This window comes from Perognathus longimembris, chromosome 22 (genome assembly GCF_023159225.1).
Source record: "Perognathus longimembris pacificus isolate PPM17 chromosome 22, ASM2315922v1, whole genome shotgun sequence".
In the NCBI taxonomy this organism is placed as follows: Eukaryota; Metazoa; Chordata; class Mammalia; order Rodentia; family Heteromyidae; genus Perognathus; species Perognathus longimembris.
The window spans coordinates 17,235,356-17,262,177 of record NC_063182.1 but is presented as its reverse complement, the minus strand read 5'-3'; positions in this window follow the sequence as shown (position 1 = coordinate 17,262,177).

The window sequence follows — 26,822 nt, the reverse complement described above, 5'->3', positions numbered from 1 at the left end:
AACCCTTCTCCATTATTGGTGGGGTGCAAATTAGTACAACTACTTTGGAGAACAGTATGGAGGTTTCTCAAAAAGCTCAATATAGACATACCCTATGACCCAGCCATACCACTCCTAGGCATCTATCCTGAACAGCAGGTCCCAAGATATCAAAAGGACATTTGTACTTCCATGTTTATTGTGGCACAATTCACAATAGCCAAAATATGGAAACAACCCAGATGCCTCTCCACAGATGAATTGATCCAAAAAATATGGTACCTATACACAATGGAATACTACATAGTCATTAGGAATGGTGAAATATTGTTATTCGCAGGGAAATGGTCAGAACTCGAACAAATAATGTTGAGCAAGACAAGCCTAGAGCACAGAAAACAAAGGGGCATGATCTCCCTGATATATGACTGTTAAGAAAGGGAGACGGAGAGACAGTAGAGACCAGGTATGTGAAACCAAAAACTGCTTGTCAAATGGTATTTCCCACAGGATTGGGGCAGTGACCCAACAGTATGTAACTAAAACCAAACAACTACTCAACATATAAAGGTCAAAAATTGACCTCTCAGGGGAATACAATAGCTCAAAAGCTATGTATGTACGTTCATATAAGACTACTGTCGACATATTGTCTAATATCGACATTACATTTAAAGCCCGAGGCGAATTTTCTTGGGCTTGGCCACGTGGCTACTGTATATGTTCTTGATACATTGTATATTGTATATATGTCTACCTGACCTAGAGAAGGGAAAGAAAAACAGGACGTAAGATATCACAAAAAATGTACACTCTGCCCTGCTATGTAACTGTACCCTTTTTGCACACCTTGTCCAAAAAATTTGTGTTCAATTAATAAATAAATTAAATTAAAAAAAAAAGAATCTTCTGCATTTTCCTGCCTGAGCTTTATCTGAACCATGACCAATCCTCACATTTCATCATTCTGAGCAGCTAGGATTACAAGCATAAGTCATCAGCACATGAGTTGGTCTTCCATCTTTAAGTCTCTCTCTCTCTCCCCCTCTCTCCCTCTTCCTTTTTTCTCTCTCTTATATAGGTTTACTTCTATTTACTCCAAAACTACTCAGTCTTTCAGACTAATGTGAAACTCTCTAAAATCCCTTTGTAAAGTGTTTTGTATCAGCCTATTAAATAATGAATTGTATCTCTTACTGACTTATATTTTTGTACCCTTAGTCATACATTGATTTGAGTTGCAATTAATGCTTATTTGTATATCAGTCTTATTCTTCAGATGAATGGTTAGCTTCTGAATAACTAGAACAAGGGACTTTTAAAAATTCTCCCCTGAAGCTGAGCCTATGTTATGTGTTCAATAAACTCTATTGAGTAGACTTTAATAAAATCAGTTAATGTTTTCTCTTTCAATTGTCTCTACTGTAATAGGATCAGTAACTAAAAGAAACTGTTACAGAAAGGAAAAATGTTTTAAAAAATCAATAAGAGTAAAAACCTAACTACCCATGTCAGGGTAGATTTTAATGGACTAAAATGAAAACAATAGCTCTTTCAGAGGATCATTTTGTAATTTCCTTCATGCTTGAAATGTATTTGCAAATGCGGAAAAGGACACAGAGAATCCTACAATAAATTAAAACAGAAGTAGTGCCAGAACCTCCATCTTCTGGTCCTAGTCTGTTTTGTTGTTTGTTTGTTTTTGTGCTTGTCCTAGGGCCTGAACTAGGGCCAGGGCCCTGTTCCCAAGCTTTTTTACTCAAGGCTAGTACTCTGTTCTTTGAGCCACAGCTCTGCTTCCAGCTGCTTTGCAGTTAATTTGAGGAAAGTGTCTCACAGTCTTTTCTGTCCAGGCTGACTTCCAACCATGATCCTTACATCATAGCCTCCAGAATAACTAGGATTACAGGCATGTGCTACAGGTGGCCAGCTACTAATCTGTTTTAATTATTATAGGAACGAGCAGTGCATGCTCTACCAAACAAATGGTTTTTCAGAGTAACTCAGACTCCATATTTGATAATTTAGGCATAGGTTGTTCCCTAATTTCTATAAGAAATTGCTATGTAAAAACTCTGAAAATGTGAGTTGTAGACATGTGGTAGGTCTTTGGCATTTGATTAAAAAAACTATATTTTATTTTTAATTTTTTAAGTAGGTTAGTTGGAGGTATGCATTTTTATCTCAGAGTGCTTCACAGTTTATGCCAATCATGTTAAAGTTATTTCAAATTCATTCAGTTATTTTGTTGTTCAATACTTACTGTTGTCTGACTTGTTGATTTCTCAAGCATATTTAGCTAAGAAGGACTGAATTATAGCCAGTGTCACTTTGATTCTGAGAAAGCCATATAACAAAATTAATTTCAAGTGACCATATCTTTATTTTTTATATTAAAGTACACATTAGCTGTGGTTGCTTGACTTTTGATGTAATGACATGACTTTTGAAATAACTCTAAGGCTCTTTGCATAATGGCCTCCTCAGTTGAAACTTTTGTATTCAGTATGAGAGATTAAATTTAGGGCCTTGTGTTTTCCAGGCAAGTGCTATACCATTTCAGTAATTTCCCAGTCCTTTTGTTTTTAGTTTATTTTCCAGGTAGAATCTCATGTTTGTGCTTAGGCTTACTTCTAACTACTGTTCTGCTATCTTTGCCTACCAAGTAGATAGACTTATAAGCTTGTAAGACAATGCTCAGCCTTCTTCAGTTGGATATTTCTTATTTACTGTTTATGTGTAAAAAATAATTTCTATCATACCTAGATTCTTCTCAAGATTCTTTTCACTCTTGTTCAGAAATGTAGTTCTTACTTAGCCCTCTATTTCATTTTCTATACAATGCTTCTGAGTTAATATCACTTACTCTAGTGGTTTTGAGTACGATCTCTACAGAAATGACTCTGCAATATTCATCTCATCCTTCAGAATCACTGGAATGTTCTAACTGGAATGTTCTTGCAAAAGCCTATTAGGCATTTCTTCTGGGTTGATTCTCTGTACCTCAAGTCTAATGTATTTTAAACTGAATTCCTCGTATCCTTGGAATTATCTCTCTTAATTTTCTTACAGTTGTTACTCCTATTCATTAAGAAGCTAATTTTGGTGTCTGTTTTGGCTCTACTCCTTTCCTGATTCCATCTTCAGTCAATCATAGTTTAGTGCCTATTTGACTTCCTTGATACTTACAAAGACCATCCTTCCAATTTTTCAATAGAATTGGCTCTGTAGTGCAGTGTCCATAACTATGCATAAGCCTTTGATGAATTAATGAAGAAATAACTTCCTTGCATCAATTTCTTTTTCCTATTCCTGGTTTTATTTTATTTTTAAAAAATATTTTATTGTTATTGTAGAGGTGACATACAGAGGTGTTACAGTTACATGAGTCAGGTAATGAATGCAATTCTTTTTGAACCATGTCTCCCCTTCCCTTGCTTTCTCCCAAATTTTCCCTCTCATCCCACCCACAAAATGTACAGTTCATTTTCTACATAGTGTCTAGTGAGTACAACTCTTATAGTTTTTGTTCATCCTTACCCTTTCAATGAATGTTATCCCTTAATAGTGATGTTACATATACTGAAACTTTTATTCATCTATAACCATGTGTTCCAGGCCTGACTTGTCACATATTAGTGTCTGTCTATAGGTAAGCTGGATATTTTAGAGCATTCTGTGCCCAAGGCTTACCCAGACCAAATGAAACAGACTCTTTAGACATAGGTCTCAGACATTGAATGGTAATTGTCAAAGATATGACAGAAACACGAACCAATGAGAGCAAGCAACTTTTATGACAAATTAGTATAGGCAATAGCTTTAAAGACCAGCAAATTACTAGGTCTGTAAGAATTTATGGTCTTTAAGCTCTTAAGGAGTTCATTCTAATATACTACAGGTTGAAAAACAAACTCTGTTTTTCTAATTTTGGCAATTAAGCTTCTCCATAATATGGCGTAACTTTTCCTTAAAAATATTATTGCCCTATTCTTTATATAAATATTCTGCTTTTGTTATCTTGCGTTCATTAAACATGCCTTGCACACCTCCATTTCCTTGCTTCTACATATACAGCAGGTTGACTATGACAGAGTACAACTTTGCCTTACTTCATTTTAATGGGAAAACCGAATGAACATAAAGTAGGACATTAATGCACTCAACCAATCATCCAGCAATTTACAGCGTTGTGAACTTGTTAGGACATCTCTGTTTTCTTACTTAATGACCCTGAATTTTGATGAATTATGAAAAGTTGTAATAGCAGAATAGATAAGATCAGGCCTTGCCTGGAGAGGAAAAAATGCTGAGGAAATAGAGTGCTCATATATTTCTATCAAACACCATATAGCTGATCTTGGTAAAAGCCCATGTTTTGACTTTACACCTGCCTTTCATGAAGTTGTATTTTATTCTTTCCCATAATGTGAAAACATGTTAATCTACACAATGACTGAAACAAACTTAAGATAGAAGAATCTCTAAGCTGTATCAAAAGCAAATCTCTTGTTTTTACTTCACAGTGCTTTTGTCTGTTATATTTCTAGTGCTTTGACTCATGCTTGTGTCCAGTATCTACAATATGCTTGCTAAAGCATAAAAGACATAATTTAGAGGCCAATAAAATTTTATCAGACAGAAGTCCTGCTCAAAGGAGTACCCAGAGAATCACTAAGCAGTCTCTTCAGTACTCATGGCCAGATTAGTCATAATTCTTTTGTTTAAACAAGGGTATATTTAGGACACAGGATTGTATTACTCCTAAGTCAAGAAATTTACTTTAGGCTGAGTATTCTTAAAAACTAAGATGTCGATTTTATGTTGTTTTATTTCAAACTAGAGTAATGTGATCAATTTAACTCCTAAAAACAAAACAAACACAAAAAAAACCTATTGGCCTTGTTAAGTGGGGTACCAAGAGACATGTATTTTGGCATGGAAATGCCCTTTTGAGGGTCATCCTTTTCTACTGTTTCTAATGTGTTTTGGCTGTGTGTAATTGTGTTAGTATGCCTAAATTATAGTAGCAGGTGCCTGAGACAATTTATGTAAGAGATTTTGGTTAATGGTTTTGGGGGTTTCTGTTTGTGATCAAAGGGTCCCATTACTGTGGTAAGGCATTGTGCCGTGGCAGGGAGAGCTTGAGATTCAAAATCATTCACTTCCATGTTTTAGCAATGATAAGTTGTGCTGCAATGAACATAGTTGTGCTGGTGGCTTTAGTGTGGTCTTGCTTGTAGTCTTTTGGGTAAATGCCCAAAAGTGGGGCTGTTGGGTCGGTCGTAGGGGAGCTTTATGTTTAGCCTTCTTAGGAACCTCCACACTGCTTTCCAGAGGGGTTGAACAAGTTTGCATTCCCACCAACATTGTAGTAGAGTTCCCTTTTGGCCACATCCTCTCCAGCATTTGTTATTATTAGTTTTCCTGATAATAAACATTCCTACTGGGGTGAGGTGGGATCTCAATGTTGGTTTGATTTGCATTTCTTTTATGGCCAATGAGGTAGAGCACTTTTTCATGTGTCTCTTGGCCATTCTTATTTCCTCTTCAGAGAAGTCTCTTTTTAGGTCTTTAGCCCATTTATTGAGAGGGCTGTTGGTTCTTTGATTGTTTGTTTTGGAGGAATTTAACTTTTTGAGATCCCACCCTAGATGCCCCTCAGTAGACAAGAGGATTAGGAAAATGTGGTACATATACACAATGGAATTTTATGCTTCCATCAGAAGGAATGACACTTCCCCATTCGTAAGGAAATGGATGCACTTGGAAAAAATCCTACTAAGTGAAGTGACCCAGACACAAAGAAACATAAACCCTATGGTGTCCCTCATAGGGAATTGTTAGTACAGGAAGAGGCTAGTCATAGTAGAAGACCAAAATACCCCAATAGCTACACCCATATGACCACATACGAAGATGCCAAATGAAATGAACTCCACCTTACGGAAACAAGAGTTATGCCACTGTTGTAATTTTTCTCAACATGCCATGTGAACTTGTACTACTTTTTTTTCTCTTTTTCCTTGTCTGTTTGTTTGATTGAGTGGTTTGTTTAGTTTTGTTTCTCTTGTACTACCTTCCTGTGGCTGTACCCTTGCTACCACTGTATTACATCAGAGTACCCTGGATACTCTTTGTATGGGTAATAGAACTGGGGAAGGGAGAGGGACTACCAAAATCGAGAGACAAAAAACAAAAAGACAAACCATTCCAAAAGCAACACTTAGAAACCATTTGGTGTAAACAAACTCTTGGGGGGAGAGGGAAAGAGAGGAAGTGAGGGAGGAGGTAACAAGTAGAGCAAGAAATATACTTACTGCCTTTCATATGAATCTGTAACCCTTCTGTATCACATTTTGACAATAAAGAAAAAAATCATTCACTTCATGCCTGGGAAAAGAAAAGAGAAAGAAGAAAACATGGAAATTTTATTCCTAGTGACCAAAAAAACAAAACAAAATAAACCACCACTGGACTCCTACTCCTAATGTTCTACCACTTCTCAACAGGACTAAGGCAGAGACCAAGCCTTGAACATATTGCCTTTGGAAGGCTATCATATCCCACTACTGGACGTAGTCAACTGGCTTTGAGAAGTTCTTTCAAAGTTTGATGACTCAGCCAAAACATTTTCCAGAAACAGAGAAATTGTCCATAGTAGACCAAATTATGGGCCAGTTTGCAAATGGCCTATTCCAATAATCGGACCTATTTAGAAAACAGAGATCAGGAAGATTATAATTACAATCATTTGGGATAGATGTTCTCAAGGACCCATCTCAACTGAGAAAGCTTCGTGTCATGTAGTCTATCTGTTATCTCAGCTACAGTAGAAGCATGAATACTAGGAGAAGCATAACTAATTGGGAGAAAGTGAGTCCTTATCTTCAAATAATCAACGCAAAATTGGCTAAGTATTCCTCAAGGCAGGATACCCACATGTCAGGATGAAGACTTGAGTTCAAGCATTAATACCACCAAAAAAAAAAAAGGAAAAACAAAAACAAAAGAGGAAGAACAGAATTTTCTCTAGAGCTCTCAGACAGAAATTCAATTTCCTCTACAATCAGTTCTGACCAATTAGAACCATGACTTACAGATCTACAGTCTCTAAAATAATACATTCATGTTGTTTAAAGTGACTAAGTTTGTGGCAATTTACTAGGGCAAATTAATAGGTGTTTTAATAGCCATTTGTAAAGTGGGGGCGGACTAAAAAATATGTAAATCTACCTCACAGAATTGACTAGGAAGTGCCTGATGAGGAGTGTGAACTTTAACTGCCCAATTATTATCTAATACAATTATAATGTCCTCGTATTCACTTCGTATATAATACTTTAAAATTTTATTAAAATAAAATTTACAGGCCAGGCATCAGAGGCTCCCTGTCGGGGTCTTTGGCCCCCAGCACTTTCCTGACCTGCGGGAGAGATGGGGAAGCACACCCTGACCGGGGTGGGCCAAGAAAGGAGAAGGGTTGATGGACCGCCCACACCCAGCCCCCCCTCACCGGAGGATAGTCAGACAAGTCCAGGAGAAATGTCTTGAGCACATCTCGCTTTATTGAAATAAGCTCTGCTCTTAAATAGGTCAGAGACCGGCAGGAAGGGGAGGGGTGTACGAGTACCTATCTAGGGATTATGAAGGGAGGCCTGAGCTGTCCGTCAAGGGTGGAGGGCCGAGGGACCAATCCTAAGAGGCAGCCTAATTCTTCATCACAGCCCACAGGACCGCCTCCGGGTTCACCACCAGGCGCCATCTTGGCCACACATGGTCCCGAGGCTGGGAGGCGGGGCCAACTAGAACCACCTTTCTGGTTGCAGTGTAACTGCCACATGTGACCCCAGGGCTGGGAAACAGGTGGGGCCAGCTAATTGCCTTTTTCTGACACAAGGCATCCGGGCATGCCCCACAGCTCCTGCCTGGAATCCTAGCTACTCAGGAGGCTGAGATCTGAGGATCTTGGTTCAAAGTCCATGAGACTCTTATTTCCAATTAACCACCAGAAAACCAAAAGTGGCACTGTGGCTCAAGTAGCAGAGTGCTAGCTTTGAGCTTGAAGAGCTCAGGGACAGTGCCTAGGCCCAGAGTTCAAGCCCCACGACTGACAAAAATAAACAAGCTAATTAATGAATGAATTAAAATAAAATATAATTTATATGAGATAGAATTTAAATATGATTAATGTGTGCCATTTAATATTTTAATGTAGTCACAGAATTGCACAGCTATCATATATATTTAATTATAGAACATTTCAATCTTATAAACTGAATTTCATCTACTTCAGTCAGTGGTCTGTATCTGCTTACTCTAAAAGTCCTGAATTATCAAGAACAACAATGTACTTCGGTTTCCATAAACGTGTACATTCTGGAATTCTACAATGTCTGACCTATTGTTCCTGGCTCCCATGAGTTAACATAATGTTCTCAAGGTCCAGTGTTACAGTATCTGTCAGAGTTTCATTCTTTTTTTAAAATATTTTTTTATTTTTATTGTCAAGGTGATGTACAGAGGGGTTACAGTTACATATGTAAGATAATGAGTACATTTCTTGTCTGACTTGTTACTTCCTCCCTCATTTTTCTCCCATCCCCAACTCCCCTCCCCCCAAGTTGTACAGTTAATTTACAACATACCATCTTGAAAGTATTGCTTTTGCATTGGTTTACCTTTTACCCTTTGTCTTAGCACTTAACACTGTCCCTTTATATGGATAGCCACATTTTGTTTGATCATTAAACAGGCAATGGAAATTCCTGCCCTTTAATTGCAAACAACACTACTTTGTTCTGAACAACAGCAAACAGATTTTTGTTTATGTTGTGTATATACTTAGGAGTAAATTACTTGCTTATATCTTAACTATATATTTATATTTTTGAAGAATGCCTAGGCTGTTTTCTAAAATGACCTCATTGCTGTCAGAATGTAGAAAATATGATTCCTCTACATCCTCACTAAAATTTTCTATTTTCTTTGCACTTTTTGTTGTTATTGTTTGGTTACTATTATTATTATTATTATTATTATTATTATTATTATTATTTGATTCTTTAGTACTGAGGTTTGAATTCAAGTCCTCATATTGCTAGACAGGTGCCCCACACCCAGAGACACAACTCCAGCCCTTTGAGCTCAGGTTATTTTTTGAAGATATCAGTTTTTATCTATGCTGGCCTAGGACACAGGCATGAGATAACAGACATATGCAAATTTTGATGAGACCTTGCAAACATTTTTTGCCCAGATGGCCTTATAGAAAAATTAAATATCTCCTGCTTTCAACCTTCCAAGTAGCTTTGATGATGATAGGAATATGCCGTTATGCCCAGCTATTTTCTGGTTTTTTAAATTATAACTATTCTGGTGTATATAAAGTTATATTTCATTGCAATTATGTATCAGTATCTATGAATGTTGCACAAATCTGCATTTGCTTCAGTGACCACAGCATTACTCAGAAATAAAATTAAGAAAAAATAAAACCTTAAACCTTAGAAACCAAGCCCTGAGGAAGTGCCACTAGTGCAATACTTTCCATTCAAATTTAGGAAAGTAATACAGCTTGAAGAAGATAAAACTCTATGCAGCTAAGGTGAGTTTTACGGTTCTTCCTACCATAGTCATTGAGCTCTTTGAACCTTAGTGTTCTTGCCAGTGTCAAGTAATAACCAACCTCAAAGAACTGTTGTAGTAACCAAATCATTAAAATAACACAATGAGACAATGTGTATGAATAGCCTCTGACTCATTACAGCGAACTAGCTTATTAGAGTTTATTTGTAACATACACTACACACACACACATCTATATGTATACATGTGCACATATATATGTATATATGTGTATATATGGATATATATATATATATATATATATCTTTAGAACTGGACACTTGGGGTTTATTTGAAAAGTCCTTGGTATTGAAGGGCTTATTTTATTTATATATGTATTTATTTTCCAGTCCTGGGCCTAGTACTCAGGGCCTGAGCATTGTCCCTGGCTTCTTTTTGCTCAAGGCTAGCACTCTGCCACTTGAGCTACAGCGCCACTTCTGGCCATTTTCTATATATGTGGTGCTGGGGAATTGAACCCAGGGCTTCATATATATGAGAAAAACACTCTTGCCACTACGCCATATTCCCAGCCCTAAGTCCTTGGTATTGAGATCAGTGTGAAATGGTTAAAGTCAATGTCATCCACTTAGCTTTTGACAAGAATGTTCTTACATACTTGACTCTCAGTGCATCAAGTAAATACTGCATTCACTATGACAAGAATTTGCAAAGTTTCTTAGCATTTTCAGTTGAAAGATGCACTGAATGCACACTAGATGTTTAATGTTATTAGCTAGCATGCTTCTTCTGCAAAGGTCTGTTTTATGAATCAAAATGACTATTTTATAACAGCAGCATATAATCGGAGTTAATGTAAAGGTCAAAAATAAATAGGGAACATAATTGTTCAAATACATGGCTTTGTTAGCAAAACATTTGGTGATTTTATGCATGATTAGTGTGTGCTTTACACTAAGAGATTAGGGAGGTCTTTATCTGCTATATGCTTGAACATGGACTTTCAGTCAACTCCTCTTCAGAGTATTGGCTTTCTTAAGGTTTTATGAGTAATTTTACTATAATTATATTGACATAAAATGATCTATTAAATCTATCCTGTGAGCTGAATTTACCCTGGAGACATGTTTTATTTAGCAGAAATAAGTTTAAAGGTTTGACAATGATAGACCCCTTTGGTATATACACTGTTCACTAGGTTAAATCTCTACCTCTCTACACTCTATTTTATACCTATCTTACAATCAGCTGGCTTCATTCAGTATGTAAATTGACTACTCCTGGTTAGCATTATTGGATTAGAGGCTTGTGATTAAAAGAAAGAAGGAAATAAGCAAATAACATGGGTATTTATTTTTGCAAGACCATGTCATGTGGTGGAAAAGAAGTTTCATTTTTATATTTAGCAAGTGCTATGAATGCTGGTATTGCATTTTCAAAAAGTTTTGCCACCAAAATAATGTAAAAACAGGTAAAGTTTTCACAACAACTCTTTCAAATTCTTTAAGTAGAAAAAAATAGTGAAGGGACATTGGACATGTAATTAGGGAGAAAGAATTCCTGTCACCCTGACAGAAGAAGGGAAAAAGGCCACCCTGGCAGGTGGACAGCTTTCTACTCAGTGCCCATGTTACTGCCCACAAAGCTGCTGGGATTTGGTGCTTGCAACAGCACATCTCCCCATTTGCACATGCATGGGAACACTCTTTGTTGAAGCTTCTTGACAACACTTAGTGTTTATTGTTTACTTGTCATTCTGAGAAGCCACACACAGACTGTTTAGGTTACACCTAATGACAGTCTTTTTTAAAAATTCATTTTAGAGTTTAACATTTCTTTTTCTTTAGCTTTTGTTAGGGTTTAACAACTCCTTTTATTTATTGGAATTGCAGACAAGTTTGAAATGTGAGTGCACCGAAAGACAAACACACATCATTACCTTCTCTCTCCTGGTGTGCAGCTCTTTGTGAAATCTGCCTGGGAGCAGAGGATGTTGATGAGTGAGTTAGCAGGGGAGAGACTCAAGATGGCTTCAGAATGCCCAGGGATTTCAAGAGGGTTTCTTAGAAGGTTTTTTTTTTTTTTTTAGGAGAAATGGGAGATATAGGTAGTTTGCCAAGTTATGGAGCAATAATCAGATCTGCAGCAAGAGTATTCCTAAAAACATAAAGTCTTATATCATTAGTCTCTTTTCTTCCCTAGTCTTTTGCCTGTGGAAGTTATACTGACTTTTTTTAATCAGAAAACAAAAAGCATACATAGAAGATCTGAGTGAATACTTTATTTTTATTATTTATTTATTTTTTAGCTGAATACTCAGTTTTATTTTTGGACCAGTTTCCTCCTCCTTTCCCTCTCCTCCCCTCCCCTCTCCTCCTTCTCTATCCCCTCTTTCTCCCTCTTCTCCCCCTTCTCCTTCTCCTCCTCCTCTCCCTCTGAGTACACACTTTGCATCCTAATTTTAAATTAAATAAAATTGAGAGTTAAGGAATGTTTTCCCTGAGGTTATTTATTAATTCATATGACAAATAATTGAAATATAGGCCCTAGTAGATTTGCATGTGCTCTAGATGAGAAGACCACCAGAAAGACAAAGGATTGTTCTTTTTATATTTGACCCTGGGAAGATTTATGTTTGATTCATTGAGAAATTCCAGTAAGCTATCTGACCAAAATGAATGTGAGACACAACATTAATGTCCTATAGGGCTGGGGAAATGTAAGATAGAATGGTAACAGTAGGTTGCTGGGTTTTCTGTAAATGTCATTCCATATTTGGGGAAATAAGTAGTATTTGTTTGTTACTACTTCTATACATTAGCAGCTCAAAGGATGGCATGTGTCTTGGAAGATACAAGAAGAAATGAATGCTTCTATCCAGTAGGGGCATGATGACATTGGGGAGAGAATAAGGCAAAGATCTTAGGGACACACAACCATAACTGGTCCATAAGTGGTACAGGGTATTTTATCCAAAGCCAATTGAAATGAGCATGTTAGAAATGAAGATGTTCACTACTAATAATTTACTGATAATGTAAGTCTACAGACTCTCATCTAAACCTTTCTGGTCAACAGAAGTCTTTCAGAATTCAAAATTTTTTATTTAGAATATCTCTGAAGGGAAATGTAATGTGTAAATATTGACACAAATTATAAAATTATATAAATGAATACCAAATCAGACTGACTCCCATTATTGCTCTTGACAGATATTTTACCTACTAATAAATTAGGGAGAAAAAAATGGTTGAAATTTTCAAGGTGTTCTGAATTCATTTCTCAGAAGGGATTGTAGATATGAAGTTTGGATATCTCAACTAACTTAAAAAATAGGTGTTTAAAAGTTCACCTTTAAGAGTAAATTTTTAATAATGTGTGTTTTTTTCTTTTTGTTGGTTGTGGGGTTTGAACTCTGGTCCTGGGCACTGTCCCTGAGCTCTTCAGATCAAGGCTAGTGCCCTACCACTTGACCCACAACACCACTTCTGGTTTTCTGGTGGTTAATTGAAGGTAAGAGTCTTGTGGACTTTCCTACCTGAGCTGGCTTTGAACCAAGATCCTCAGAGCTCAGCTTCCTGAGAAGCTAGGATTACAGGCAGGAGCCACTGGTGCCGGCTAAAAAAATGCATTTCTTAAGTGAGACATGAGTTTAAAACTTTAAATGACTGCAGGATATTCTATTACTAAATAGGGTTTTCACACTGTAGTATCGTAAAAAAAAATTTTACCTGCTAGTTAAAATGTAAAATGTCTATAAGAAACAGCATAGCATTATGTTTAATTATATGCTATATGTATATAATATATATTTATAAAAAGGATTTCTTTTAAAAATGCTGTCTTCAATTAAACAAAGATAATATGATGAGTTAAACAATTGGGCCATGTAGAGATTAGGTTGCCAACAGGAAAGAAATGGATGTTAAACCTTTCTGGTGGCTTCCATAAAATGACCATCAGAGCTATTCAAACTACATATTTCCTAGTTCTGTGTAGCTGGAGGAAATGTCTTTGTCCTAATATATTCTACAAGAGTCCCAGGTTTTCCCATTGCTCAGTCTACCCATGCAGCTATCTGTGATCTCAGATATATAAGCTGTGGGTTTAACTTCTGTCAGAGACATAATAGTAGGGAACATAGTCTCTGGAACCATGAAGGCCCTGAATGGAAATCATTGCAATGGATATGACTAATGAACTTCAGTGACAAAACCACTAATGTCAGCAAAAATCATTAACCTTCACAGAAACTTTGTGAGTTAGGTAAAACTACCCCAATTTTCAGGTGGCAAAACTTTCCTTAGGACAAACAGTGTGTTAGCAGTGATTTCAAAGACTGATAAGTATAAATCTGAACCTTATTCTATTTTGCTACATTGCCTGAATTGTAGGAGAAACCCCCCCAAATTAAACACATACAAGATTATATGATCTTGGAAAGACTTTTTGGATGTTTGCTCTTCCATGTATTTCTTTTTTTTTTTTTTTTTTGGCCAGTCCTGGGCTTTGGACTCAGGGCCTGAGCACTTTCCCTGGCTTCTTCCCTCTCAACGCTAGTACTCTGCCACCTGAGCCACAGCGCCCCTTCTGGCCGCCATTTTCCATACATGTGGCGCTGGGGAATTGAACCAAGAGCTTCATGTGTAGGAGGTAAGCACTCTTGCCACTAGGCCATATTCCCGCCCTCCATATATTTCTTGTTGTAAAGAAACCTAGCTTAAGATCTTGAAATGATGAATAAGTAAATTTATCTTCTAGGAACTCAAAAGTTTATCAAATATACATCAGAAGAGCTTTACCTAAATTTTGATAATTTTAACAAGATTCATTCTTCTTTTGGAAATTCTTATTTGAAATCTGAGTGTCTTGAGAGCAAAGCCCTTGTTGATTTTATAATTGCATAATCATCTCAAAGGCCATATATAACATAAGTACTTTCCTAGTTAATTTAGCTTGGATTGTATATGGCAAAATGTATAGCTTTGAAAGTCAAAGGTAAGAAGATTCTAGCTGTCAAATTGACTGAACAATTCAAAAGCTATTAGCATTATGAGTAGAAAATATTATCTGAAAAAAACATTGCTACAGCAAGTTTAGACTGGAACATTAAAACCAATTGTCATCATGGGCATTGAATTAAATAAGGAGGCATGGTAATGGAGTTTCACTGTCCTTAGTCTGTAGGAAGTCCTCATTCCTAGGCCATGAACTCACAAGCATTAAATGCTATAGGACTGATGAAACTTCTTTGCAGAAAAGGTCACTGAGCAAAATAGGCTTGTAGTACATTGGCATATCTTATAACCCACTTCTTATTTTAGAAATGCTTACCATTCTTAATTTATCAAAATGCCATGGGAAGCAGATGCTCAAAGATTTGAGAATTACCCAAAGAATTCTATTCTAGAAGGGGAAATCCCAGGTGATCCCACCTTAATTATGAATATCAAGAGAGACTATGGAGACTGTCTTATTCCATTCTCCAGCAAAGCTGAGAAAAGCTCAAATGCCTGATCACTTTTCCAGGCAACTCTCTTCTTACTCTTTCAGGAGTCATGTGGGACAAGATTGAAACTGAACATGAACAATGACAGCTGAGGCTTGATCCTCAGATCTCAGACTCTTGAGTAGCTAGGATTATAGACTTGATTCTATATTTAACAACCTCCTCATAGCTAAGTTTCTGCATTGACACTTGAAGAAGGGTGAGAAACCTATAAAATAAGTAGAATTTTAAGGCTCATTTTCATCAGATTATTTACAATTAAAGACCTGTTTCTAACTTTTTAATTTTCTCTTTCTTAATAGGAAGAGGAAATGAGAAGCAAAACTTTAGTGTTGTACCATCTATATGTCCACTTTATGGATGTTCTTACAAATATTTTGAATGTAAATCTGGCAAGCTGATGAAATAATGGATTTTAAATTCTTTAGCAAATAATGATTTTTTGTTCTGTCTGTGTAGAGAAGTTGCGACCATATTGAAGTGTAAAAGTCTTAGAGAATTTAGGTCTTTATAGCCCTTATAATCAATATCCTTTATGGACACCAACATATTTACTGAAATACATAACATATAAAATAAAATTCTTTGCCTTGCTTTATACCCTGGAGTGTGATAAATTTTGGAGGCTGAAGAATAAGGCAGTCCTCTGGATTCTCAGAGGATTTGATTCAGAAACTGAAAGTCATTGGAATTTTAGCAGTCAGTCTTTTGCCCTTTAAAATGACCATTTGTTTTATAGAGCATATGATGTAAACTCCTCTGAAATGTTATTAATATGTTTTAACTATTTCCTATAATTATTTCAATAACTTAAAGGAAATAGTCCATTTTAAAAGATAACCTTTTTTGGTAATGAGCAATTTACAGCCAATGTGTAACACAGTAGGAAGTCCAGAGAGCAATCACCCAGTGCAATGATATAGTCAAGTTTCTCCAAAGTAACACATAAAAGGATTTCTTGGAAGCTAAACTCAGCAATAAAAGAACATAGGATTAGTCATACTGGATTGCGTGCTTCAGCTACTCTTTCTTAGGAGAGGAAGTGCCTAGTGTTCTATAGGAAAATAGGAAGGTCTCAGGAGGTTTTTCAGGATATATGCTACCAGTTGTATCCTTAACGGGAAAGGAACATTTGAGACATTTTTGGGTGGGGACAAATACAATGAATCATAAAGTCCTAATAATTGGCCTGTATTTTTCATAGCTCTAAACAGTAAGGCAAGGAATGAATCAAGTTTTCAATTATTTTTATATATAGGAATTAATCAATTTTATTTCAGAATCCTAGAATATACCTATCTATTTACATGATCGTCAAATTATCAAGCACAATGGCCTAGAAGGCAGTGTTTTATTCTCAGAGGCAGTGATAGCTTGGGCAGAACTATGGAATGAGTTGAACTGGATGTACTTTGAGTCTGTCTTAGAATTCAGCATTCAGTGGATTTCACATAGGCCCTGACAAGGGTCTTTTAGAAGCCACCGGTGAAGAGCTTGGTTCCCCCCTTGTTCCCCCCTGGTTCCCCCCCGCCCCCCGTTCTCACATGAAATTTAACAGTTTATTTTTCAAAGAATACTACCTAAATTAACACAGAAATGCAGTTTCCTTTTAATTGTTCTACTAGCTACAAAACTGTAGCTCATGAAAGAATATGCTTTATTAAAACTTTTGTTCTTCAGTATTTCTTTAATTAAAAATGTCTGAAAAAAATGTTTGTCACAATTCTTGTCTTGGAAATGGTAGGAGGTAGAAAAGATTTTCAATCCTCTCTACATTTGGATTTTGCTGGATCAAGTATCAAATTTAGAATTCATTTTTGATCATCTAGATACCCTTTAGTGCCTATCTCTCTGTGCTATTATCTAACACTCTTCCATCTACCTTTCTTCTGCCTCAACTGCACTGGGGTCGAGTGAAATATGTCCTATTCTTTTTTACATTGATTTCTTGCTGTGACTTTGCTGTATAATTTCTCACTTCATGTTGACTATGATCACTGTCCAAAACAGCTTAAGAAATGAAATACTCATTCTCAGTAATGTCTCCAATTACCTTAAAGCTTAATTTTTCTTTAATACCAAATGCAAATGAGTTTTATTTCAGTTTTGTTTTAAATAATTTAGTTTAAAACTGAGGTGTTTAAATTCAGGGATTTGTACTTGTAAGTATGTAGCAATTTACTTGAGCCAGCCTCATGCTCAAGTTCAGATTTATTTAACCACAACATTGTTTGGACTGTGTATTTTATTTTCTGTGGTTATATCTATGGAAAAATATCGGGCTGGGGATATAGCCTAGTGGCAAGAGTGCCTGCCTCGGATACACGAGGCCCTAGGTTCGATTCCCCAGCACCACATATACAAAAAACGGCCAGAAGCGGCGCTGTGGCTCAGTGGCAGAGTGCTAGCCTTGAGCGGGAAGAAGCCAGGGACGGTGCTCGGGCCCTGAGTCCAAGGCCCAGGACTGGCCAAAAAAAAAAAAAGTACATATGGAAAAATATCCACATGAAAAGAAAAATCAGGTTCTCAATCAGCTCTCACCAAAAACACAAATGTCAGATGATAATTCACAGTACCAAGTTTTAAAGCTGACAAGCATGACGTCGCTGATGGCTTCTAAAAATGAGTCCTAATGAGTGATGTAAAAGAAAATCAGGAAAAGCATGGCCAAAAATCTCAGCCTGAAAGTCAATACAAATTTCAGGAATCTTTTAGAGTCATATAAAACTCAAGTCTGTACAGATGAAAGGGACTTTCACAGAAATATTTCATAAAATTTCTTTTTTCAAAAGAACATAGTGCATTTTAACTAATTGCAATCCAATGAGAGTCAGATATGCTGAGAAATTAACTCATATACTCTGCTCCACCAAAGAACTGCTATCATGACCTCTCTAGTATCCTGGAGTCCAGGAGAGTCAGGGCCTGGTTCTGCCATTGTTACTAGGGTCAAGAACACTGATGCACCAGATGTGCACCTGTGAGAAACTGGCAGAGATTTGAAAGCTTTTCTTCAAATCATAGAACTTTAGAGATGAAAGGAATCTTAGATAAGAACCCAATGCCACCATTTTATATATGAAGAAACTAGAGCGAAGATTAAGCTGTTAACTCCTTAGTTGAGAATGTAAATAAAGTTTCATGTAACCTATTATAATTAGTATAAAATGAAGCCTTCCAAAGGAAACTTTCTTACAGAATACTGGTGTCTTGTCTTGGATTCTTTCAAAAATCAGAAGCTGACTTAAAATATTCTTAAGAGCTTATCAAGTAATGTCAGAGAATGAAGATGAAGCAAGGAAGATGGAAAAACAATTTAAAAAAAAACAAGATTTAAACTCGTCACCCCAGCTTGTACTGGGGATCCATAACTGAAGCTCAATCTCTTGTGAGATGTACTGGCACAATTATGTAATATACCCTAGAGAAAAACCTAGAAGGGCTGTAGCCATTGGCTTCCATTTGTCAACAGTGGATCAACAACATTAAATTGTTTCAAAATTCTAACCTACTGCACATTCCAGAGCATGGACCAGATTCTCCAATGTCACACAATGACCCCCCAACGAGTCCTGAGTTAAGGAGTAAGATGTTTAGAGCTTGAGCTTTTGGGGATGAGATTCCTTCGAAGAGAATCTTCAAAAAGTTGATACAAGACTGAAAAGATTATATAGAATTAGTAGTTCCAGAAAAATCAGATCAGGAGATTCTGAGAGACAGGGTTAAAAACAGTGAGAAGGCTTGAACTCTACTTCGGCCCTTTCCTCGCATTCTTCTAGCTTCCTGCATTAAATTGAGTAGATTCCTTGTTTCTAATGCTTCTCTCTTTCTCACTCTAGTCTCTATACATTCATGTCATACTTCTATTTCCTGGCAGGATATCTTTCTAAGCATTGGCTATCAAAGCTTCCAAGGTAGTTTTAGTACAAAAGATAAATTCTCTTGCCTCTCTCAGTCCCAATTTTAAGATTCTCAAGATTTTTACACGTCTGGATCAAGAAGGCCATGGGAAATGTGGGTGTAGTAGTGGGGAAAGCAGGTGTTAGAATAAAGAAATGTTGCATTGTAGTAAGTATGCAAATTAGGAGGTTCCTACTACATTAGCTCAGCATTTTTCCTTCTTGAGTGTTTTTTCAAGTAATACATGCACCTACAAGCAATAACACCAAATTAACACCATAGCGGATATTCTTCAGCCTGAGTCACCACTGAGACTATGGAAATGGGACCCAGGACAGACCTTCAGGAAGTTGAAAGTAACACTACAATGGGAGCCAAGTCTAATTTTTTTTTAGTTCATAATTCACTTCGATGTTACCTCTTGATAAACACCTAAAATAAAAATTATGAATATGTAGGTAATATAATATGAAGTAAATAAATTTTTAAAGATTTGCTTAATGCTTTTGTTAAAAATTGAATCACTACTGTTTTCTTCTGTCTTCCAGTTATATATTTATTTATAGGTTATTTGCTGCATAAAACAGAACTCCACTGGAGATGAAAGGAGGGAATTATTCCTTCTGATATGACAAACACGTTAGTGTATTTTCTCTTATCAGAAATGCAAAGTCAAGTGGCAATTTCATCACCTTCTCCCCAAACAATATCTAATTCATCCCCAAACAATAGCTAAGATTCTTTGAACACTCTCTCTGTGCCAGACCATGTGCTTATGTTCTACCTATCTTCTACTCAGTCCTCAGAACCACTCAAAGAGAATTACCTCTGCTCTCTACCCACTTCTCCAGTTGAAGAAATACACGTAAAGAGAAATTATTTGGTTTTAGCAGCCAAGTGAATGACCTGAAATTTAATCCCAGGCAATCTTAGTCACAGAGCCTGATTTTCTGACTCATTTAATAGACTAACTTCATGATAATTTATGAAATTAATGTCAAAAAACACTTCTGAACCACACCATGGAAAAGGAAAAAATGTCCTCCAGATGAGCTTTTGATTGCAGACATATTTTTGTTTTGCCTGAGTTATCCTGACCTCTGCATTTACAATGATATTTATATAAAATTGACATCTGTTACAAATGTCAAGTTGGCATATGCCCTTTCCAGATCTATTGTGGTAATATCATTCACAATTTTTTGCAGTGATGAGTATTTGGAGGCATACTTTTGAGAAAACATACAAAAACAATTAAAATAAACAATAGAAAGTTTGATCATTAGCAACCAGGGAAGTACATGGGAGATTAATAATACTTTCTACCTGACTATAAGGTAGACATGAGAAACTTATTCAAATCTTATTGATGCTATTTATATTCTTATAAAAATCTTCCCTCTACTGTGTTAGATATATGTTAGATATTTCACAGTCTTGAGATAAAATTCAAGCACTGTATAATAATTTGAGATTTAGGCTCAAGAGATGTTCTGAGAACAACAGCATAAGCTTACTGAAAAAAAATTACTGTGACTTACTTTACTTTCATTAGTTACTAAATATCAACACACACACACACACACACACACACACACACACACACACCACATGCACATAGGCAGGATTTTCTTTTTCCTTCAAATTTCCATTGCAATCTCTGTTCCCTTGAAATACATGGACTCTATTGGAAGAATTTTATTGCATGTATAAGAGCCACCCATCATATTGTCTTCTGAGTATGTATCACTTTTGCATTGCTTCACCTTTTGTCCTTTGTCTCACCATTTTGATGTTCCCCTCCTTTCAGGGATCATTTCTATACTTTGTTCCTATAGTGTTTATTATTTATTAATTTATTTTTTGGATTTTTATTTTTAATTTAATTTTTCTTGTCAAGGTGATGTTCAGAGGGGTTACAGGTACATACATGAGGTAGTGAGTATATTTCTTGTCAAACTTGTTACCTCCTCCCACATTTATCTTCCACTTTTCCTCCTCTCCAATTCCCCCAACAATATGTTAGAAATTAACAGTACAACTTGGAGATGGGGGGAGAGGGAAAGTGGGAAAAATGAGGGAGAGGTAACAAGTTTGACAAGAAAAGTACCCTACCTTATGTGTGTAACTATAACCCCTCTGTACATCACCTTCACAATAAAATTAAATTTAAAAAACAGAGCCACCGCCTGGGAATATGGCCTAGTGGCAAGAGTGCTTGCCACATATACATGAAGCCCTGGGTTCTATTCCCCTGCACCACATATGCAGAAAACGGCCAGAAGTGGCACTGTGGCTCAAGTGGCAGAGTGCTAGTCTTGAGCAAAAAGAAGCCAGAGGAAGTGCTCAGGTCCTGAGTTTAAGCTCCAGGACTGGCAAAAAAAAAAAAAAAAAAACAAAAACAGAGCCACCCATCCCTCTTGAGCAGCTGGTGTCAGGATGTAGCTGTGTTGGAGAGTGTGCTACATCAGATTGCGTGCTCGCTTTTGTCATACAAGTTTCATGGGAAGACAAAATTTATCAAGAAGATAAATAACTATAACATTAACCACATACTGAGTTACAAATTAGTCATGTGTATAAGTGCTATCGCCAGCTACAGATGTGCCAGTGTCTGGGAACTGGTGGAAATGATTAGGTATTGGGATGCAATGAGTAATAGGGTGAGCAGGGTGGACTTTAGATTCCTAACTGCTAAGGTTGTCCTAATTATATGAATATTTTCCTCCAGAAAATGTTGCCTTGATTTTAAATACTCTCTGGAACCCAGTCATTTTTTTAAATGCTATGGGTGCCAAATTTGGCATGATTACAGTTGAAATGAAAGTGTTTGATTTGAAAAGAAGATTTTATTTTTGGTTACAAAGTGGGAGCAACTTATTACAGGTTGTTCTTTGTGACATAGCTCTGTAGGAACAAAGAGAGAAAGCTCTAAGTGTCTACTGAAACAAAAATATCCTTTACTGGTGAGGACTTAAGCAGTTGAGTAGCAAATTGTGTAGTTCACTTTTCATAGGCTAGGAAATAGGGAACTAACTAATGGAAAACTTGTGAAATGTCAGTTTATTCTAGAAACTGAGTGTTACATCAATGTCTAGCAATGATATTAATTAGAATGTATTGGATAATACATTGTAATTGGGTACTGTATTGTTTCTATGTTTGCAACTGATCCCATACGAACCCTTGAATATTGCTTTTCATATAGCATGTAGGGGAATTGGGAGCAAGGGGGTAGATTAAGGTTCAGTTCAGATAATGTCCAGGTACAATGAAGAAATTGCTCATTTATAATTCTATAAAACAATACAGACAAAAGACTATATACACACCTGATTAATGCTGCTATCATGTTTAAAAGCAACCAAACTACTAAAAAAGTAGAAGCTAATGTTGTTCTAATTGCATAGGCCAGCTAAGAATGGTGAGATATCTATATCTATGGGATCCTCACATCTTTTGGCTCTTCTGTAATTTGCAAAAGTGACCTTTGAGTTGTTAGTTTATTAACAATATTACTCAAGTAAGTAAAAGCCAAATCCAAGTAAAGCAACTTGCTTTCAGGTGGTAAATGACCCAGAGCTTACATACATAAATTCTACTCACATGCTTGGGAATTTTCTAATTAAGAAATTATAAGAGCTTAGATATGTGCCTGGCACTTTACCTACTTAAAAAGATCAGCTGTTGTTGTGGTTATTGCCAATATTGTTTTACTTGTTTCTATTTCTCAGAGAATTGGGTTTAAGCGATCCAAGGTATTATTTAAGACTCAACAACTTGATGTCCCCTTGCATACCTGCTCCTGCTATTTTATGCATTGGTTCCTTTAACTGTTTATCTTAGAAACCTTGTGGTCTTTCTGGATTTCTATTTATTCCTCTTGAATTCTCATCCACCAGTAAATACTGTCTCTTTTATTATATCCAAACTTAAATCACTGTAGACTAATTACTATCTCTATTACTACTGTCTTGATTCAAGTCTACCACTGTCTCTCATTCCACCTCTCATTCATCTCAAAGCACATTTCAACCATGAACAGTAAAGCTAAGAGGTTACGTTACTTTAATTAAGGCTATCAACTTCAAATCAAAATCAGGCTACTTTTCAAAAATAGGATATTATGTTGCTGACTTTATAGTATTCCATTGTTTCCTCAGAAAACTATTCTGTAGACACATTCACTCTGATCAAGGTTTTTACTTCATGACCATCAATGACCATCACCTTTTGTGTTAATAAGTTCCTTTAAAAATTAGAATATTTATTATAAGAATTGTAGCTATTTATACTCATTGGTGGAAATAAGCATGGCATTGAAAATTTCACTGATGTAATATGGAATTTAATTGGTTGGGAGAGACAGGATGAGGGAATAATGGTTTGGTGGGGCATAGTATAAGGGTGATAGATATTGTATGGCTCTGACACACTTCAAGGAAAAAATGGAGCCACTAGTCAGTAGGTGAAGTAGGAGGTAGGAAAAGATTTAGGGAAGAAAAGAAAATTACTTTCTGTCCTGTAGTTAGTTCAGGTCACCTTTGAGACATGTCTCTTTGTGCTCACAGGAAATCTGCTCAGGTAAAGTATTTCCTCAACTTCTCAACTTGAGAATCATTGAAATAGCTAACTGATTTTTATTATTTTCTGTCTATAATGAGAAATAGGTACTTTTTTCTTAATTTCTGTTTTCAACAATGATGTGATATTGTTGGTTATTCCTAGAAAATGTGCTCTCATTAAGCAGCACAGTAGGACTGGAGAGAAATTTGCTTCTGGATCATGAAAATGAATTAACATAAGAATTTAAGGAAGGTTTTAAACCCCATGAGAATAATTTTGGCTGGGCTTGAATTATCATGGTTCAACCAGAAAGGTTGCTATAGATTATATAAACCTGTATCAACTAATTGCAAGGTGTCTGCTTTAAAAAAATGTTTATTTATTTGCTTTGAATTGTTTGTATGTTTAGGACATTATACCTAGTTTGAAAAAAACTAAAATAGGTTGTTTAAGAAATAAAAGCAAGGGCTGGGGATATGGCCTAGTGGCAAGAGTGTTTGCCTCGTATACATGAGGCCCTAGGTTCGATTCCCCAGCACCACATATACAGAAAATGGCTAGAAGTGGCGCTGTGGCTCAAGTGGCAGAGTGCTAGCCTTGAGCAAGAAGAAGCCAGGGAAGTGCTCAGGCTCTGAGTCCAAGCCCCAGGACTGGCCAAAAAAAAAAAAAAAAGCAAATAGATTTCATTTGTTTATTGAAACAATTGTCTTGACATGATGACATTTTCACTTCTTTTTTCATTGTCTTATTATGTCATTACTACCTACCAACTCCTTATTGCATGTGTGGAAAGGTAAATGTTAAGTTTGGGTTGGCTATAAAACCAGGATTTTGTGCCTCTCTCTCTCTCTCTCTCCCCCTCTTTCTCTCTCTCCTGCCTCTCTATGTGAGTTTCAGTTTCTATGTATCCATGTCTCTATCTGTCTGTCTGTCTGTCTGTCTGTCTAAGTATACATCCTTTAAGTGAGAAATAGAATTAGAAATAGAACTATAAAATCCTCATGCTCAGGTGAAGAGTCTCATAGCTCATCACTCTATATCTCAATTAACCCCCAAAGACACAGGGATCTTGGAGATCCTGGAATTCTCTCTTTCATATTACCTCTTCCTGACTTTGTGTTCAGGTTCCTATATGCAGCGCTCTTGTTTCAGAAACAAATCATTTTCCATTATAATTTGGAAATACTCAGGTCCCTAAAAGAACCTGAGATTTCAGCTATTCAGCAAAATCTTTATTTGCAAAGCACAAGCCTGCTAGCCTGTGAGATTGCAGTTGCTATTCATATGAATGTTGGCAACATTTCATTGTGGGGGTCAATTATGGTCATTTAGCATGATGACATAATAACAACTGCAAAAATGTGAAAGCTAAAGTGGGGTTATTCTTACTGTTTGTAAAGTCTGTGTCCCAGATGTTCCTGCCAGGAGGGAGAAAAGCTGGAATGCAGAGATAGCTGACAACAGTGCTAACCATTCAAATCACCACCAGATTGAACAATTTGTTAGACAGGGAAGTAACAAGAGGCTATCACCAGCATTAGAGTCTGGCCCTGCTTCCCTCACCTTGAACTGCAAGCCTTTTTCCTTTTCAGTATGCCATATAGAAACACACTGCACCCTGGCCCTAACATGAAAGCAAAAGAAATACAGGCAGTGCATTTGCTGGGAGAGATGGGCCAACAGTCAATGTCATTCTCTGATATACAGCCAAGGAGGAATTTATTTTCAACTAGCAGAGGATTGGGGCCCTCATAAAACTATATAGCTTCAACCCAATGAAATAAGGTTAGTAAAATATATAAACTCTGATACAGCACTGTGAAGTATGCCTCTAGTCACCTGCAATTCACCAATGGCTTTATGATAGATATTCCTGGCACCTGGGTCTTTACTTGTCAACTGTAACTGGTGTGTGCCTTTCAACAGCGAAGTTAGTCCTCCTCCCATCCCCAGCCCTCTCTCCTTTCCCAACTAGGTGGAACTTGTACATGAGAAGAGTTGTGAGCTTGCTGATTGTGGAGAGCCTTCCCAGATCCCACAGATCTCATGAATGATAAGGGACAGATAGCAAGCACCAGTGTGAAACAAAAGCACAGTATTTGTCGAGTAAAAAAATACAGTAGCAGTTGAATAGACAAAAAGGTAATAAAAATGGAGCTCTTAAAAAAATCAGCTCTGATAATGCCTAGATTTTTTTAAATGAGAGGAAAAATCACAGTAGGCAGATTTTTTTTCACTTCATAGCTCTGTCAGTATGATGTTGAACAAGTGCCATTAATCAAGAGCAGTGTTATTCATTAGGCACAGTGTATGTACTTGAATTGTTACTTTAGTATCATTGTTCAAAGCCCTTAGAACAGCCTTAAGAAGAAGGGGGGAAATTTACAGCTATAGTTTACAACCAGGATTGTGAAGGAACTTTCCTACTATTCACCTAAATGTTCAACATGGTAATAATAGTAATACTACCTGTATTTATACAGTGATTGTCTCCAAAGAAACAAAGTACTCAACAGTAGTATATTCATTGACAAAAACATTCTTTTTGAAGAAAGCTAGAGGGAGGTATTATTATCCTCCTTGCTATCAGGCTAATAATATGGGTATTTGGGTTATTTTTTTTTGTATTTATGGTTATCTCTGATGAATGCTGCCAGGGAGACAATAGACAGAAGGGAAATTGGGGAATTGGCACATGTGTGGTATTGGGAATGAAGAGTTTTTGTATTGTCTTTGGAAGAATAAGTTAATATGACTTCATTGCTGAGTATAGTAGTTGTGAAAGATTTGGATAAATAATATGGTTAAACTAGTTTGTCTTGACATCAGAAATTAATTTCAACATATTGCTGAAATATGGGTATGAAGGCATATCCAGAGAGGCTTAACCTTACAGACTGTCTGCTGAGAGGAGAAAGGAGCTTCAAGCTCTCAGGGAAGTTTTCTGACATTCCAAAGCTAAGATGCAGTCTGACTGGCTGGTTCCTGCACCTGATTCAATCAGCTGTCAGAAATTTTTTGGGTTTTGTTTTCGGTTTTTTTTCATTCCTGGATACATAGTCTCTAAGGGAGGAAATATCTCAGGAATACTCCACTCAAGAAACTTTTAGAGCATAAAGGATCAGACCTCATACACAAAATCTCCTTTCATGTATTACTGGAGGGCCTGACTCATTAATGAATCTAATACCTTTCGTAGGGAGTTCAGGCCATTGGAGAACATTTCATGATGTATCTTGTTTTGTATTCCATTGACTTATTTTCCTTTATTGAAGTTCTT